The 17,562-nt window shown below is 38.8% G+C and overlaps 1 protein-coding gene and 1 pseudogene across 1 annotated transcript in view; one reads left to right on the top strand and one right to left on the bottom strand.

Annotated features, from left to right (window-relative positions):
* Window positions 1-466: 466 nt before the first annotated feature.
* Window positions 467-16,715, bottom strand: LOC122092271 (annotated as a pseudogene).
* The window catches only part of LOC122091093 (GPCR-type G protein COLD1), a 73,826-nt gene continuing 72,693 nt past the window's right edge, over window positions 16,430-17,562 (top strand). The window contains exon 1 of the mRNA XM_042660922.1: window positions 16,430-16,722. The gene's annotated coding sequence lies outside the window, so the exon portion shown is untranslated. The remainder of the gene's footprint in view (window positions 16,723-17,562) is intronic.

The raw sequence follows: 17,562 nt of genomic DNA, 5'->3' as shown, positions 1-17,562 counted from the left end.
TTGATAAATATATTATATTGACAATTAAGGGTAGGGCAAGTGTTTTCTGTGAGGAGTAGCTCCTACCCTAGACATAGGAGCACACTGCATGCCCCAGGAGGGGCATGACGGTCATTTCGCCGCTCTGGAACAGAAAACTTTGTCCAATATTATCTGATAGAGATCATTGGTAAATTATCCAACATATACTAGTGGAGTTAGAGAGGCCTAAGATTTTCACCAAAAAAAAAAAAGAGAGGCCTAAGATAAATCACGGTTGCAGCATTCCAGAAAGCAATGAAACAGAGTAAAGCTTCCCATCGGAGCAAGATCTTTCCATGGTTTGCTATGAACCGCTAACATTTCCACATAAACAAAGGCCCCAGAAAACCACCCCCATCAAAGAACAAATGGGAATTATTGATTTATTTATTTATTTATTAAATGTATGTGGAAACAGTACATCCAATCATGATATTCAAATCTAGTCATAATCCTTGGATCCCAGACAAGAGCCTGGACCAGAGATGCCTGTGCTTATGAACAATACTTCTTGAACCACACTCCAATGTTGAGGAAGCTCTCAAAGTCAGATTGTGGTCTGGATGAAAGAAGCAGACAACCAGTAATCAGATTTTAGCATAGTAAATTAGCTAGTTTAAAATTAGCAAGAGCAAAATGCAAAATGATTTTACCGGCTAATTGAATGACCATCATTTGGAAACACAATCACTTTGACCTCAACTCCTTTCTCCTTCAATGCCCTAGCATACTACATGTTTCCAAACATGAAATTACTAACATCAAATATCGAATCAAAACTACAAATTTTTGTATTAAGGTTGAGACTGTGAGAAAAAATAAACTTCAAAGATCCAGATTTGAAAAACATGATTTTAACACAGTTTGCATTGAATGTCCTTGCGTTTGTCCTTGCTTGGAACCTCCATGTAGCCGACCCCATTAAGTTGGGATAAGGCTTTGGTGGTGGTGGTTGTGACACAGTGTGTTGTAGAGCCTGTTCTATTCCTCTCTTGTCCATTTAGCAGAATAACACTAGTTGCCAAGTTTTTTCCTATTTATCACTTAACTACTGTATATTCTGTAGAAACGCAACCCTAAAACGATACAGAAGATAATGGAAAAACAAAACAAACAATGCACACGGATTTTACGAGGTTCGGCAAGGTTGCCTACGTCCCCGGTGAGATGAGATCATGCTTCACTATCAATGGAGAATATGGTTACAACGCTCGTCCTCACACTTCTCAGTATTGCTTGCATTACAGAGAAAGAAACCATCGCTACAAATATATAGCGAAAAAATCCTAATCCGAAAAGTACACAATTGCCCTCAAATAAAAAAAATTCGAGCGGTGGGCTGCGCTCCCTTACACTCCCTGCTATGCAGGGGGGCCTCCTGCCCCCCTTGCGACTCCCACAGCCAGCTAACCGGTTAGTGGGACGGCCATCCTACCTATCAAGGCACTGCACCAATACTCCCTAGATTAAATTGCGACGGAATACAAGACATCATACACCAACACATTCCTCCCCCCTCCTCCCCTTCTTTTCTCTTCCTTTTGAACACTAAGTGTGCCATAAATGAACAAAAATATGAACTTGACTAACAGCTTAAAGTTTTTGTTCAAACATTAAGCTACAAATATATATATATATATATATAAATATATGTATATTGTTAAGTTTGTCTCGAATTCTTGACCCGTTTTGAAGATTGACCCGCTCCAACATATTTTGGTGGAGACCCGAATGGAAAGTTTTCTGAGATCTGTGATGGAAGCAGAGGGGTTGGGCTGAGAGGCCCAAGCTCGGAGCCCATCACTGATCTCATATGGGGGTGCGGGGCGTATGGTTCGACCGGATCGACCGCGACTTGGAGTATATATAATGTACTGTTACTTGTTGAGAAATTCATTGTATTTTGAGGGTTTTTCGAGCTAGGGTTTCATGGCGAGTTTTCTTGCCGCTGCTTGGGTGTAATCTCTCTTCTGCATAGTGAAACATCTTTTCTTCGCCTCAAGGACATAGCACACCACCCTGGTGTGTGAACCTCGTTAAATCTCTGTGTCGTGCGGATCTATTGTCTTTTTATTTTTCGTATTTCTTGGTGTTTGATCTAACAAATATGTATATATATACATATATATATATATATATATATATATATATATATATATATATGTGAGAGAGAGAGAGAGAGAGAGATCTTACTTGCAACCCATTGGAAAATGGAACTCGACGATCCTGGGCGCCTAGAAGAATAAGGGTTGGAGTTTTGACCTAATTGACAAGGAAATTTGTGGAGGTTAATGCATCAGTCTATTTCACAAGATCCTTTACAATAGATCTATTTTCCCAGAAATATTATACTGCTGCTTGTAAAATAACCGGTACAAATTCTTACTCCAATTTCTGACACATCATTGTATTTTCAGAGGGGTTTCAAATATCAATATTTTTTCTAGCAAAAAAAAAAAAAAAAAGAGTAGTAGTTGAATGGCTAAAAGTTCTCCTTTGCACTTTAAACTACTAGAAATTTTCTCCTGTTCATACTTGACTTTGAATTACTGTCACATTTTCTCCTTTCTTATTGTCAAAAATCTTCATAATATGTTCTAAAATGATTTTACTGTGTGAGGCCAATTGACACTTGTCTTTCGAACATAGTGTTTTCAACATTATAATCTTGAGATCTGATGAAGCATACCTTAGAGATGTGTGAAATAGGAGATTTGCCATAGAAAAGATGCAAGTGTTCAAACGAAGGTGCATCTGTGAAATAGCTTTTTCCTTCACTGCCACATGCCTCTACATAACACCAATCAGGTTTATCACTTGTACCTGCCGACAATATAAGGTTACAGACAGGATTCCTTGCAGCTGCTGCAGCAAACTGATCTGGTTCCTGAAGCAAATAGAATATCAAGATGGATCCATCTGCAAAGTGAGTCCTCAAAATTCTTAAGAAGTATGATGTCTACACCATTAAACATGAAGGAAAGAGAACATCCAAAATTGCATACTACTACAAATATAAGGATGACAGTGAAAAAATATCAGTCTGGGAGCATTGCTCAAATTGCATAACGTAGACAGCATTTGGATACAAAAAGATTGGGGGGGAGGGGAGGGGAGGGGAGGGACAAGATCCATAATTTCATTCTCAGAAAGTAAAATTATTATCCAAATTGTTTAATTATACACTTGGAGCACAGGCATAGGAATTGCAAGTGGTCAGGTTCAGTGAGGGTTTCTAGCCAATGCAACCCAACCGACCAAGTCTCAAGTTAAACCTCAGGCAACCTGGTGAAGCATGGAGGGAGAGCAAAAGTGAGACTGTCTTCAGGCCAAGGCAGGGGATAATGCAGAGAAATATGATGAAGAATAATATTAAAATAGAAGAAGAGAGTAGAGACAAAATCTACAAATTCTTGAGACCCCCAAATTCCCAATAGAGCCATATTTCGGCATAATCGGAACCCCAAGCTAACCATGCTACAACTTCACCACATGAAACCAAACCCAAACTGAAACCTGATTAGGCCTTGTCAAATGGATCACGTATTTAACTTGCTCAATTTCCATCCCCAGACCCCACACATGCAGAGCAGCAAGACCCACCGGTTGATGCCTCCCACCAAGCTGATCTCTTATGCAAAAGACACATCAGATGTCTACCACAGGAAATAGATGGGACACATCATATGGTGCAACTCCACCTAGTGTAGGGAAATACATATCCTAATAAATTTGGTTTGAAGCAGATGGCTTTAGAAATAAGAAGAACAAGAAGATGAAAGAAAGAAAGACAACAAAAGCAAACAAACAGAAAATTAAAACTCTTAAGAGCATGATAAGCATAAAAAAAATTTAACAGAGGATTTTTCATGATAAAAAGCAACTGTAAGTATAGGAACTCAAGCAATGGCACTACAGCTGGCCAATTAATTGGGTCTTCAAAAAACCACCATGTGAACCTCCAAGCACAGCTATTTTAGATCGATCAGCTAGTCCCATCTCAATTACATGGTCTATAGCTGTTAGAACATCATTAACATCCTGCATATGTTAAGCAGAAGAGATTATGGCCCATATAGTTTACAAGTGAAATGGTGTTGAACTACCACAAGTGGAATGTCATGAAAATTATGAAACATATTTGAAGACATAAGCAAAAATCTATGATACATTAGACTGAGAATAGAGCACCTGGGACCCAATTTTCCCAGTAAGAGATTGTAATGCCTCCTCTCCGGACCCAATCGAGCCTCTGAAATATGTTATTTAGGTTAGAAAAGGCCTAAAGAGAAAAAAAAAAATTGTTAAGAGTAATTATCAGGGAAAAAGATCCAGAACATATTACATGTACTTAAAAGAAAACTTAGAGAGATGCTCTTTGACACTCTTGTAAATTTAAATAAGCTTTTAGCACAATAAAAGAATCAGAAGAATAGATGGTTAAAGGAATGGAACAATTTAAAATAGACCAGAATGGAGTAAATATAGCTAGATTCAATTTGTATTGAATCTTGTGACTTCAGTTCCTGCTTAACAGAAGGCAGGAAAAGAAGGGGTAAAGAAAACATTTGGCATTTTAACTCACCTATAATTTACTATGAGCAAACTGTAACCAATTGAAGATAGAAATGCTAGAGACTTTGAAAAGCTTGACACTGAGACAATGTGGTCCACCATGAAGCATTACAATTAGTGGATTACATACCCCATTCTTCTGAGAGCTGGAAGATGCAAATATAGCTTCAAAAGGCTTACTGGCACCTGAACAAATTAACAAATTCAGGTTATCACCGGTGCTTATAGTCACTATAAAACCTGACTCCACACCCTCCCTCCCCATAAAAACAAAAACTGCAACAATTTCTTCCCCAGATGCTAAGAACTGAAACAATCAAATAGAAAGTGAATATTTTTCATGATCTGCATTTGGGAACAGCACAGGGCCTGCTGGCATTGGACAATTTAGGCAACTAGTGCTTATCCCTGTGTTAAGGATAAGAATTTCTTTCAATGAGACCAAATTTAGCAAAGCATTGACCGAAAATCACCCACCTCTGTAGCCATATGTACAAAATTTTCAATACGATATCCAAGGCCAAAAAATATCTCAATAACTTCCAAATGCAAGCATAAGTCATTTAGCACCAACCAAGACAAGAAGAAAATTACCCTCAGCAACCTATCTTAAAAATCCTCAGCAGCAGGAGAGATTTTGGGTCAAGGTGAGTCGGTGACGCTAGCTGGAGATTTTGGTCGAATCATAGTTTTCGCCCGGGACCAACCTGCCTTGCCAGCAAGAGAGTGTGAATCTTCAAAGATGACAGGCTCTAGTATTGAATAAAAATATCCTTTAACAAAAGATCTGTCGGCTTATATATAGTTCCAAATTTCAAATTTCTGAATGATCTGCCGACCCTCTTTCTGCGGAAGAGATTTAGGCTCAACAGTGGAAGTTCATCTGGTCAGGTGCTACTAAGTGCTAGGCTCAGCTCAACCCAATAAGTGCCCCCTCCTAGTTTGAGCCTTGTGAAAGAGGAACTATTTGTTGGCCACTAAAATCATTATTTGTCTTAAGGGGTCTGAAAGGAAACAGGACCTCCAAGTAATATCGCTATCAACTCAAATGCCTCTATATCCTAATTATCCAAATTCTTACAAGACCAACCTCAAAAATCAAGTTTAAGAACATCACACTGAACTCTGAAGAGGAATCCAAGAATAAAGAATCTGCCTCAGGGAGTGAAATTGCCTTGGATGGAGCGATCTCTCATAACAGAACCAATTGACTTATCTTTTATTATTGGGACCTCAGAAGCTAAAATAAAGATATAATGGCAATTGTGAAAATCTCTAGAACATAGAGGGAGAGCCATCAGTACCATATGTTTCTAAAATAACAAGGAAGACTGCATCAAAAAGTAACAAGAAATGGGTCATATTGTTACAGCAATGATATGTGCGGGAAAAGAGGATTCACAAGTTCCCTTTGGCCATGTAAATGCAGGAAGGTCATCCCCAACTACTGATTTTTTATGTGAAATCTGCAAACTAAAAGCCATGACTTAAGAGGTCTATGATTGCAGATCACCTTGAGAGAGAAATATGAATCCATCATAAGGACACTTAAAATGGATCTCGGTTGTAAATTACCATCAGATTATCAAGTCATATCTTCTTATCACTCTTTGTGAAGAGGTGCATCTTGTCAATGTGTTCAATGAGAGAGAAATCTAATTTTTTTCTATAGCTCATGTAAAATTGAGAGAATTTGCAACCAGTTGACCATCACAACCAAACCAAGGTTACCCGTTATATCTAAGAGGTTGGATAGGACAACAATTACAAGAAGAAGTGATGACTTCCAAATGACAAAAAAAAGGAGCAACCTCAACCATAAGACATAAGCCCCAGCCATTTGGCAGAAACACATATATGTTCAGAATCAATTAATTTCCATAAGCTTTAAGTTCCTGGAAAACCTACATAACCATCTATCTAAAACTGGTAATTTCACCTACTTCACTTCCCAAAAACCGAACAGATTTTCTCTTTTTTTACAGCTAAATGGGATTGTGCAAGGGAAAAATCGTTGTTCATTGAACCATTCAGTCATACACCAGTAAATATGATATAATTGTAAGGGAAGGAATTTTTTACTATGAATCAGATGTAAAGATCAATAAATTACCTCTACTAAGGTTGTTGGATGCATCCCTAACAGGAATCTGCATTATACTGAACTCAAGGAATGACAGCAAAGACAGAACCTGTGGCAAATAGCAGTGGGAGATGCTTTACGCTTTATTAAATATAAGCATAACAAAGTTAATTTCAAAGTGCACAAAGGAACCACAAGACATAAAAACTGAATGCTCAACCTTTTCAGAGTATCTGGACAGGGGACTTGAGACATCCATCCAAACCCATGTATTACTTGCATGTGCTTCTTCCTTCTTTATAGGACTTCCAAACTTTATCTCAGGAGGGTCTATGGGACTGCTAGACATTTCACACAAGAGAAAGAAAAAAACAGTCTTGTTTGTGAATTACATGCTTAAAAAAAAAAAAAAAAGGGTCAAACTCAGAGGTCTGCGACTAATTACCAGCAAGAATATTGTCCCCGTCTAGTGTAAGAATGTTCCATGAATGACTGGAGTCAATGGGGCTAATACGTGATATTTTCCCACTGCATATAACACATATTCTTTTACAATTAAATCATATGGAAACGATTTAAAAGCTCAGAAAGTAAATGAAACAGAAGTTAGTTGTTACCTCAGCACATTTATAGAAAGTATCACTTAAGCGCTTCACCAGATGGAAGACAAAATCATTGTAACTCCATCAGAAAGCCAAGGTCTAGCAAGAAGACTTGAACAATAAAGCCCAGGAAAGCTACCATCCTCAGCAGACATCACTACAGGAACCTGCAAATATACCATAGAATGAGAATACAAACAAATTCTGAATAACTATAGCTAAGATTCTGGGTTGTGGTTTCAAATGCAAAAATCGTCAATTTGAATGTACTGAATCGAATAACCAACAGAATGATGTAGAGAATTTTAATGATTAGAAGTGCGATGATTAGCAGCCTGAAGCATTACTTCTATACTCGATGCTTGTTCCAAACATGTCGTTATTCATATCCACAAATTATATGAATTTGTTTAAATAAGGACTTTTGTAAGGATCTTATTTAGCTTTGATGATTTCTGAACAGCCACATCCAACTTTAGCAAAAAAGAAGAGCTTACCACATCAACAATGCCTGCAGTTGAGCATGGCTTTCCATCTGTGGGCCAATCAATTCTATGAAGCGATTGTGTTGCAAAGGATGTTCCACTGTCCACAGAACATTTTGCAGACAGAAACAGTAGAGACTTTCCATCTGGACTGTCAGCATAATTTTATTTCATCTGTCAACAAGTTACTAATAATTTTTTCCTGCTTTCTTCTTTCATATGGGGTTTTTACTGGTGGCTCAAATTAATATGCAAACAGGCAGGATTGGATCCCAAGCCTGAAGTACAACAATCCACGGGCATTATCAGTGCAACATGCTGGTATCTCCAGTCTGTAGACTGTAGGTAGCTATAAAACAGGATGTGTGCATACTGTACAGCTTGGTGACTGTAAGAAAAAGAGAAAAACTGAATGGAGCATATTTCAAGTCCTGTGATAAACTATTAACCACAAGACAAGTTTGTGTGTGTGGTATGGGCTCACGGAAAATGACAGATCTTTGATCCAGTAATTGTATTTTGCTTCAGAAATTTTGTTGTATTGCTACAAATATTGTACGAGTCTGTGATTGAGGGTCAAAAACTCTGTATTATAATAAACGAAAAGAAAACACAAGCATAACCAAAAACACAAAATACAAAGGACAAAGTTGGAACCTAGGTACCTGAACCATGGGAACAAAGCACTACTTATGCTTTCAGTTAGATTAACCATCACAGAGCCTTTGGTTTCATTGATTCTGAGATATAATAAGGAATCCCAAGTTAACAAAAAGCAATGTATTGGAACTCAGCATCTGATATTAAAATTAAGCAAGAATTATGGGTAAAGTAATAAGATAACATGAACATTGCAAACACACTTGAGTAGAAGTTCATCAGCTTCTGCTTCATTAAATGGAGACCTAATTGCATACAAGGTGCATGGCCTATTGTAAGCGTATTGCATGCCAAGCTTTCTGTTGGTGTATGATGTCTTGTATCCGTCGCAGTTTAATCTAGGGAGTACTGGTGCAGCACCTAGACAGCCAGGACGGCGGTCCCGCTCGGTTAGCGGGCCGTGGGGGTTGCAAGGGGGGCAGGAGGCCCCCCTGCATGCAGGGGGTGTAGGGGGGCACAGCCCCCCGCTCGAATTTTTTATTTGAGGGCAATTGTAGTTTAATCCGGATTAGGGTGGCAATTGTAGTTTAATCCGGATTAGGGTTTTTTCTCGCTATATATTTGTAGCGAGGGTTTCTTTCTCTGTAATGCAAGCAATACTGAGAGGTGTGAGGACGAGCGCTGTAACCCTATTCTCCATTGATAGTGAAGCAGGATCTCATCTCACCGGGGACGTAGGCAACCTTGCCGAACCTCGTAAAATCCGTGTGCATTGTTTGTNCAGGATCTCATCTCACTGGGGACGTAGGCAACCTTGCCGAACCTCGTAAAATTTGTGTGCATTGTTTGTTTTGTTTTTCCATTATCTTCTGCATCGTTTTAGGGTTGCGTTTCTACAAATTGGTATCAGAGCTCTAGGTTTCCGTTTTCTAGGGTTTACTATCATGATGGCAGGGAAGGGATCGAATGTCAAGTATGACATCGAGAGGTTTAATGGGAAGAACAATTTCACCCTCTGGCGTCAAAGGATGAAGGATCTTCTGATACAGCAAGGTTTGGCGAAAATGTTGTTGGGGAAGTCGAAGAAACCTGTAAAAATTACTGACGAAGATTGGGAAGAGATGGAGGAAAAGGCGGTAAGTGCTATTTGATTAAATCTTTCTGATGATGCCCTACAATATGTTGTAGATATCGAATCTGCACCGCAGTTATGGGCGAAACTTGAAAGCATCTACATGACAAAGTCCTAAACGAACAAGTTGTTCGTGAAGAAGCAATTGTATTCTCTACAGATGGAGGAAGGTACGGATCTATTAGAGCATCTTAACATGTTCAATCAGATCGTAAGTAAACTTGCAAACCTGGAGGTTAAGATCGAGGATGAAGACAAGGCGTTACTGTTGTTGTCGTCGCTTCCAGAATCATATGATCACCTAGTAATGACTCTCTTGTATGGGAAGGAGACCACTTGAGATGGATGAAGTCGCAGCTGCCCTCATGTCCAATGATACAAGGAAGAAGGCCAGTAGTACGAAATCTCAAGGAGAAGGTCTTTTCGGAGGTGACAAGGAGATAGAAAGAGGGAGATCAAATCAGAAGGGATTTGGGAAGAGTCGATCGAAATCAAAAGGGGCAAAGACAAAGGTCTCTTGTTACTATTGCAAGAAGGAAGGTCATCTGAAGAGAGAGTGCTTGAAGAGGAAGGCAGACTGAAAGAAGAAAGGTGTAGATAAGGCATCTGAGGAAGCTAGCGTGGCTGACAGTTCAGATGGAGATGATGGAGATGTACTCTCTATATCATCAGGTAAGAATCAACCTTCTGATTCTTGGATTTTTAGATTCTGGATGTTCATATCACATGTGTCCACATAAGGATTGGTTTGATACATATCAACCATATAATGGTGGGTCTGTCCTAATGGGGAATGATGCTGTATGCAAGATCATTGGGATAGGCACTATCAAAATCAAGATGTTTGATGGGATAGTAAGAACCTTAGCAGATGTAAGACATGTACCTGAATTAAGGAAAAACTTAATATCTTTGGGGGCACTTGACTCAAATGGCTGCAAGTACATAGCAGAAGGTGGAGTTCTCAAAGTTATTAAGGGTGTAATGGTTGTTATGAAGGGACAGCTAACAGGAAACCTATACAGACTCATAGGGAGCACAGTTATAGGTGGAGCATCTGTGACTACAGATGCAGTATTTGATACAGATGATACCTATCTGTGGCATATGCGGTTAGGGCATATGGGAGAAAGAGGATTGATGGAGCTTCATAAAAGAAATATGTTGAAGGGAGTAAAAACTTGTAAACTGAACTTCTGCAAGTATTGTGTGTTCGGAAAACAGTGCAAGGTTAGTTTCAAAACTGCAAAACATAAGAGTAAAGGAGTGCTTGATTATGTACACAGCGATGTATGGGGTCCTTCAACAATAAAATCTAAAGGTGGGGCAGAATACTTCGTGACCTTTGTTGATGATTACTCAAGGAAAGTTTGGATCTACTTCATGAAGCATAAAAGTGAGGTGTTCACTAAATTTAAGGAATGGAAGGCTGAGGTAGAAAGGAAGATAGGAAAGAAAATTAAATACTTGAGAACAGATAATGGAGGAGAGTACACATATAAGCCATTTCTAGAATTGTGCAAAGCTGAAGGGATTACACGTCACTTCATGGTTCCAAAGACACCGCAACAAAATGGTGTAGCTGAAAGGATGAACAGAACACTTCTAGAAAGAGCTCGGAGTATGAGGCTGAATGTAGGGTTGAGCAAGAGATTTTGGGCAGAAGCAGTGAACATGGCATGTTTTCTCATCAATAGGTCTCCATCAAAGGCGATTGATTGTAAAATTTCTGAAGAGGTATGGACAGGAAAACCAGTAGATTATTCTATTCTAAAAATATTTGGTTGTCCAGCCTATGCACATGTTGAGAGTGAGCAGCGTTCCAAGTTAGACTCAAAGTCTAAGTAGTGTATCTTTCTTGGTTTTAAGAAAGGTGTAAAGGGATTCAAGTTGTGGGATCCAAGTTCACAGAAGGTTGTGGTTAGCAGAGACGTTGTATTTGATGAGTCTCATGTAGTAAAGTCAAATTACAATTCACAAGCAGTTGGTGAAAATAAAGAAGGTTCTACTATGCAGGTGGAGTTAGGTGAGTTAGAAACAACAGGAGAGAATGAGTCATCAAGTGACTTACCAGGACAACAAGAAGTAGTAGAAGTTCCCTATAATGTGGCAAAGGGTAAAGGGAAGCGTACTCACAAAGCACCTATGAGATACGGGTTTGAGGACATGGTTGCCTATACCCTCACTGTAGGTACAGGTGATCCATCTTCCTACCATAATGCTTTGAGTGATGCACAGCATGATAAATGGATGACAGCTATGATGGAGGAATTGGAATCTCTACAGAAGAACAAGACTTGGGAGATTGTGGAAAAATCCAAGGGAAGAAAAATCATTGGGTGTAAATGGGTCTTTCGTAAGAAAGAGGCAGCATCTGAGAAGGAGCGTGAAAGGTATAAGGCTAGACTTGTAGCCAAGGGCTATGCACAGAAGGAGGGAATAGACTACAATGAAATATTCTCTCCAGTGGTGAAACACACTTCGATCAGGGTACTACTTGCTTTGGCGGCCATGTATGATTTAGAGCTTGAACAACTTGATGTGAAAACTGTATTTCTTCATGGTGACTTGGAGGAACATATTTATATGGAGCAGCCTGAAGGTTTCAAGGTGCAGGGAAAGGAAGACCATGTTTGTCTGCTTAAGAGGTCACTTTATGGTCTTAAGCAATCTCCTAGGCAGTGGTACAAGCGCTTTGATTCCCACATGATGAAAATTGGCTACACAAGAAGTGAGTATGATAGTTGTGTTTATTATAAAGTGTCAAGTGATAATTCCATTATTTTGTTGATGCTTTATGTTGATGACATGCTCATTGCTGCAAAGAACAAACATGATATAGTCTCTTTGAAGTTTTTGTTAAGTGCTGAATTTGAGATGAAGGATCTTGGTGCCGCTAAAAAGATCATTGGCATGGAAATCCTTAGAGATAGAAATGCAGGAAAACTTTGGGTAACTCAGAAGAGGTATATTGAAAAGGTGCTAGAGCGTTTCAATATGGAAAAGGCTAAGCCGGTTAGCACTCCGTTAGTTGACCACTTCAAGTTATCTGAAAGGGAATGCCTTACAACATATGAGGAGGTGGAGCAGATGTCTCAAGTCTCTTATGCTAGCGCAGTTGGGAGTCTCATGTATGCTATGGTTTGTAGCAGGCCGGATTTGTCTCATGCAATCAGTGTTGTTAGCAGATACATGAGTAATCCAAGGAAGGAGCATTGGAATGCAATTAAGTGGATCTTCAGATATTTGAGCAAGACTAAAGATATAGGTGTTATGTTCAGTGGCAAGAGAAGTTCTACAGAATTGGCAGGTTATGTTGATTCTGACTATGCTGGTGATTTAGATAAGAGGAGGTCTACTACAGGGTATGTGTTTACATTGGCTGGTGGACCTATATCATGGAGGGCGATGCTTCAGTCTACAATTGCATTATCCACTACAGAGGCAGAGTACATGGCAGCAGTTGAGGCTGCCAAGGAAGGAGTCTGGTTGGCTGGACTGGTTCGTGAGTTGGGGTTGGAGCAAGGAGGTACAGTGTTACATTGTGACAGTCAAAGTGTCATACATCTTGCAAAGAATCAGGTGTTTCATGCAAGGACAAAGCATATTGATGTGAGATTTCACAAGATCAGGGAGCTTGTGTCAGAAGGCAGTATTCACTTGAGAAAAATTCATACAGATCTCAATCCTGCAGATATGTTTACAAAGCCAGTTACTACAGAGAAGTTTGAGTCCTGTTTGGACTTGATTAATATTACTCATTGTTGAAGACGAGGGACGCACCAAACAGGTGCGGGTTTGTACCTCTAATGAGGTACAATGATGAAGACGTCTACAAGTTATCTTTACAGGAGGCTCGACAGAATTCAAGCCAAGGTGGAGATTGTTGGTGTATGATGTCTTGTATTCCGTCGCAGTTTAATCCAGGGAGTACTGGTGCAGCACCTAGACAGCTAGGACGGCGGTCCCGCTAGCCGGTTAGCTGGCCGTAGGGGTTACAAGGGGGGCAGGAGGCCCTCCTGCATAGCAGGGGGCGCAGCCCCCCGCTCAAATTTTTTTTATTTGAGGGCAATTGTAGTTTAATCCAGATTAGGGTGGCAATTATAGTTTAATCCGGATTAGGGTTTTTTCGCTATATATTTGTAGCAAGGGTTTCTTTCTCTGTAATGCAAGCAATACGGAGAGGTGCGAGGAAGAGCGTTGTAACCCTATTCTCCATTGATAGTGAAGCAGGATCTCATCTCACCGGGGACGTAGGCAAACTTGCCGAACCTCGTAAAATCTGTGTGCATTGTTTGTTTTGTTTTTCCATTATCTTCTGCATCGTTTTAGGGTTGCGTTTCTACAGAGATTGTGTGATTAAGGCATCAACGCTTAGGTGAGAGAGGGAAAGAGAGAATTGTTTTTAGTGTAGTAGCATCTTCCATGGTGGCTCTGTAGAAAATAAGAGTATCATTAGCAAAAAATTAAATGTTATTGCCGGTGCTTTCCTACTGATTTTGATACCCTTGAATTGAAGAGATTGAGATCCCAGTAAACTTGAAGGAGACAGAAAATGCATTCTATGGCAATGACAAAAATGTAGGGACTAAAGGGGCATCCTTGTCATATCCCTCTAAAAGTTTCGAAGGAATTGAAGTAACTACCTTGGAGTTTGATAGAAAAAAGGTGTAGATATACAAATTGCAGATCATATCACAATAGTGGTCATTGAATCCTAGGAATTCGAAAATTACACAAATGAACCCCACTCAACTTTATCATAAACTTTGGACATATCTAATTCGAGTACTAAGAACCCAATATTCCCTTTTTTTTTTTTTTTCATTCTTGCAATATAATGAAATATTTCATTTCCATAATAATATTATTGAGATTTATCTCCTTTCATATAAGTTGTTTAATATGGGGGGATGAAATCATTAATGAAAGGTTTTAATATGTTTGCAATTAATTTCGCAATGCAATAATCTTGTATGGAGTATTGCACAAATTAATAGGTAAAAATTCTTAACAAAAAAATGCATTATCGTTTTTTGGGACCACAATGATGAGATTGTGATTGACACTACTAGGTAATTGGTGAATTGAAAAAAATAATAGACAAAAAATATGATGCTCCCAAACTAGAAACCCCTAATTTGATTTCCTACTCATTGGGACATAACTAAGGAAATTTAAATTAGGTGGGGAGATCACAGGGTGATTAAATTTTCTACAAAGTGAAGATCAAAAGGGTTAGAGGTAGTGAAAATAAGAAGTAAATTTGCTGCTATAGTTGACAATTCCGAGATTTTATCCCCATTTGAATCAAGAATAAGGGGGATACAACCGGTTCTAAGGGTAGATTTGGCAACAACATGATAAAACCTTCTGTTGGATGTATAACTATTTAATTTTTGCATAAAAAAAATCTGTTTCACTTCAAGCAGACAACTGACTGAGGATTCCGATCTTCAAATTCTATTGATGATATCCTCATTCTCCATAGACTTAAGAAGGTGGATTTGACCAAACAAGGATTGTTTGAGGTCGGGGAGATGCCCGAAGACCTCTTTATTTCAATTTTCTAGGAAAGAAGTGATGCTATTCAACCTAGCAACCAGATTGTCTTTGGGTTCAAAGAACCAATGGGAGAAAGAGATTTAAATTAGGGTCCATAGTCCAAACTGCTTGAAAGTATAACAATTTCCTTCATGTACATATGCGGGGATAAGGGTGTTAATCAGTTTGGTTTCGGTTTAAACGGTTTGATTTGGTTCGGTTCACATATATTTTGGCTGAAACCATAACCGCACCATTTACTAAACGGCTGCGCTTTCTAAACCCGCAACCATTTAGTAAACAATTTCGATTTCCAAGGTTTTTAAACAGTTTCGATTTCACGGTTTTAAATGGTTTCGATTTCGATTTTGATTTATTCCATACGGTTTCTAAACGGTTAGCAATCGGTTTGCTAGTTTATTCACATGCTTACTAAAATTTACTTTTGGTGATAAATGATTCAATCTTGAGAATATGAAATGCAACCATTATATTTTATTAAAACAACCAAACAACTAAGAAAAAGAAAATATTTTGATAGAAAATAGTCTCAAGCGCATCTAACAAGACAATAAGTAATGTTTACAACAGGGATTTTCTACTTCTCCCCCCACAAAATAATGTGTTAGAATATTGGAAAATATATATTTAATATGCCATGGTATAAGCAAAAATTACATTTTTATCAATATACATTCTACTTAGTGCATTGGATTAATTTAATCGACATTCCAAACAATGAGCAAGCTACTTCTAGAATTACTTGCAGGCTTGCAGCACTCAATCTTTGAATCAAATGAGATACTAATGATATTTTGCAACCACTTTATTTAATCTTTAAACGGGTTAATCAGATCGGTTATGACGGTCTAAAAGGTTCAGTTTTCACGGTTTCAATTCGGTTTGAAACCATGGGTTAAACGGCTTAGGTCAGTTTCAACCCATTTAGCTAGTCGGCCTAAAACTTGAGATCATAACCGAACTATTTACTAAATGGTTTTGCGGTTTCAGTGTAAACGGCTAGATTCAGTTTTGGTAAATAATTTCGATTTTAAATTCACATCCTCATGCGGGGAGAATGTATCAAGGAGGGGAGGATTATGATTTGATCCAAGAGATGGAGTGTGGATGGATGCATCTGGGAAGGTAGAAAACCAACCATGGACTACCAACACATTGGTCAAGATGTTCCATTATGCACTTGGGTGGTTTTGTTTATTTGACCGGGTGACTCAAGATCTTGGAGGATTGAGAAGGTTGCGACATTCGTTCCTTACAGTTGGACCGAACGCGTCCCTCCGAAACGAACCGGATAGAAAAACAAGTTGGAAACACCTTTTTCAGAACACCTTAAATCTTGTTTTTAGGCAAAAGTGAAACGTTTCTATTTGAAACAACAGAGGGGTTTCCATCGTATAACCGGCTCCCCCTTGTTTCCCCGTCTCTATTTTCACTCGACCGAGGAGGAGAGGCTCTCATCTTCAACCTCAAGCTCTGCTGCTTGTTTACCACAAACCCTAGTTGAAGACAATCTGAAACGAGCAGAAGAAAGAAGCGAGACAGTCGAAGGGTTCCTCGCGTGCGAAGCTGAATACAGCCGATGGGAACCTCGTCTGTGGCCTGCGGATCGCCGTCTCCAAGCTCTGTAACTCGCGATTGACGTTCCCCTTCATGGTTCAGGTAATTCTCTCTCTTCTTCTTCTATTTTCATTTGCAAAATTGGACCATGTGTGTAAACCTTGATCTCAACAATGTGAATTCAATTCCAGCAGGTTTTTTAGTTTGTTCTTTGAGTTCTATCTGAATTTTGATCTAGACTGACCTCTAAAGACGTCCAACAGTTATGAGAGTGATCTAAACTGATTTAATTAAAAAAGAAAAAAAATATAGTTGTTGAGTTGCAATGTACTTCATGAAAATTGGAATATATTAGAGCCCTAGTTGAATTGTATTGGAAGGATTTTAGAGAAATTAAATACTTCTTAAGACACATGGTATGTTGGGCCATATTCTTTTTTTGTTAGAATTTGTATTTAATTTGGATGAGTTCTTGGACTTCCTCTTGATTGCATATAGCCATTTTCTTGGGATTTTCCTTCCCTATTTGGTGGAAAATTGTTATTTTCATTATGAAAACCTAGCAATTGATATGGCTTACATTTTAATGCTAATTAGTCCTGACATTGAAAGTCTGTTTTACTGCAAGTCTTTTCTGGATCGTTTAGTTCTCTGAATCTTAGTTTCATCATTATATGCACCTATTTGAAATATGGTATGGTACAAAGCTACCACTTGAAAAAGGTGGACTTTATCTGGGCCCCATTTGAGGATGCTCAATGGGGATATCTGGACCTGCAGGGTATTTAACTCTGGACCTGCCTGATCGATGGGCATTTTCCTGCTCACATGTAATATGGGGGTGGGGAAATTTTTTGGACCACACCTAGAATATGGTCAGGTAAATTTTTCTAGACTTCATCTGAAGTATAGTGAGGGTAATTTGGCACGGTTTATTTGGAA

The sequence above is a fragment of the Macadamia integrifolia genome, chromosome 10, assembly GCF_013358625.1.
Source record: "Macadamia integrifolia cultivar HAES 741 chromosome 10, SCU_Mint_v3, whole genome shotgun sequence".
Taxonomy (NCBI): domain Eukaryota; kingdom Viridiplantae; phylum Streptophyta; class Magnoliopsida; order Proteales; family Proteaceae; genus Macadamia; species Macadamia integrifolia.
Note: the sequence above shows the minus strand (reverse complement) of the source record. Positions and strands in the feature narration are given on the sequence as shown.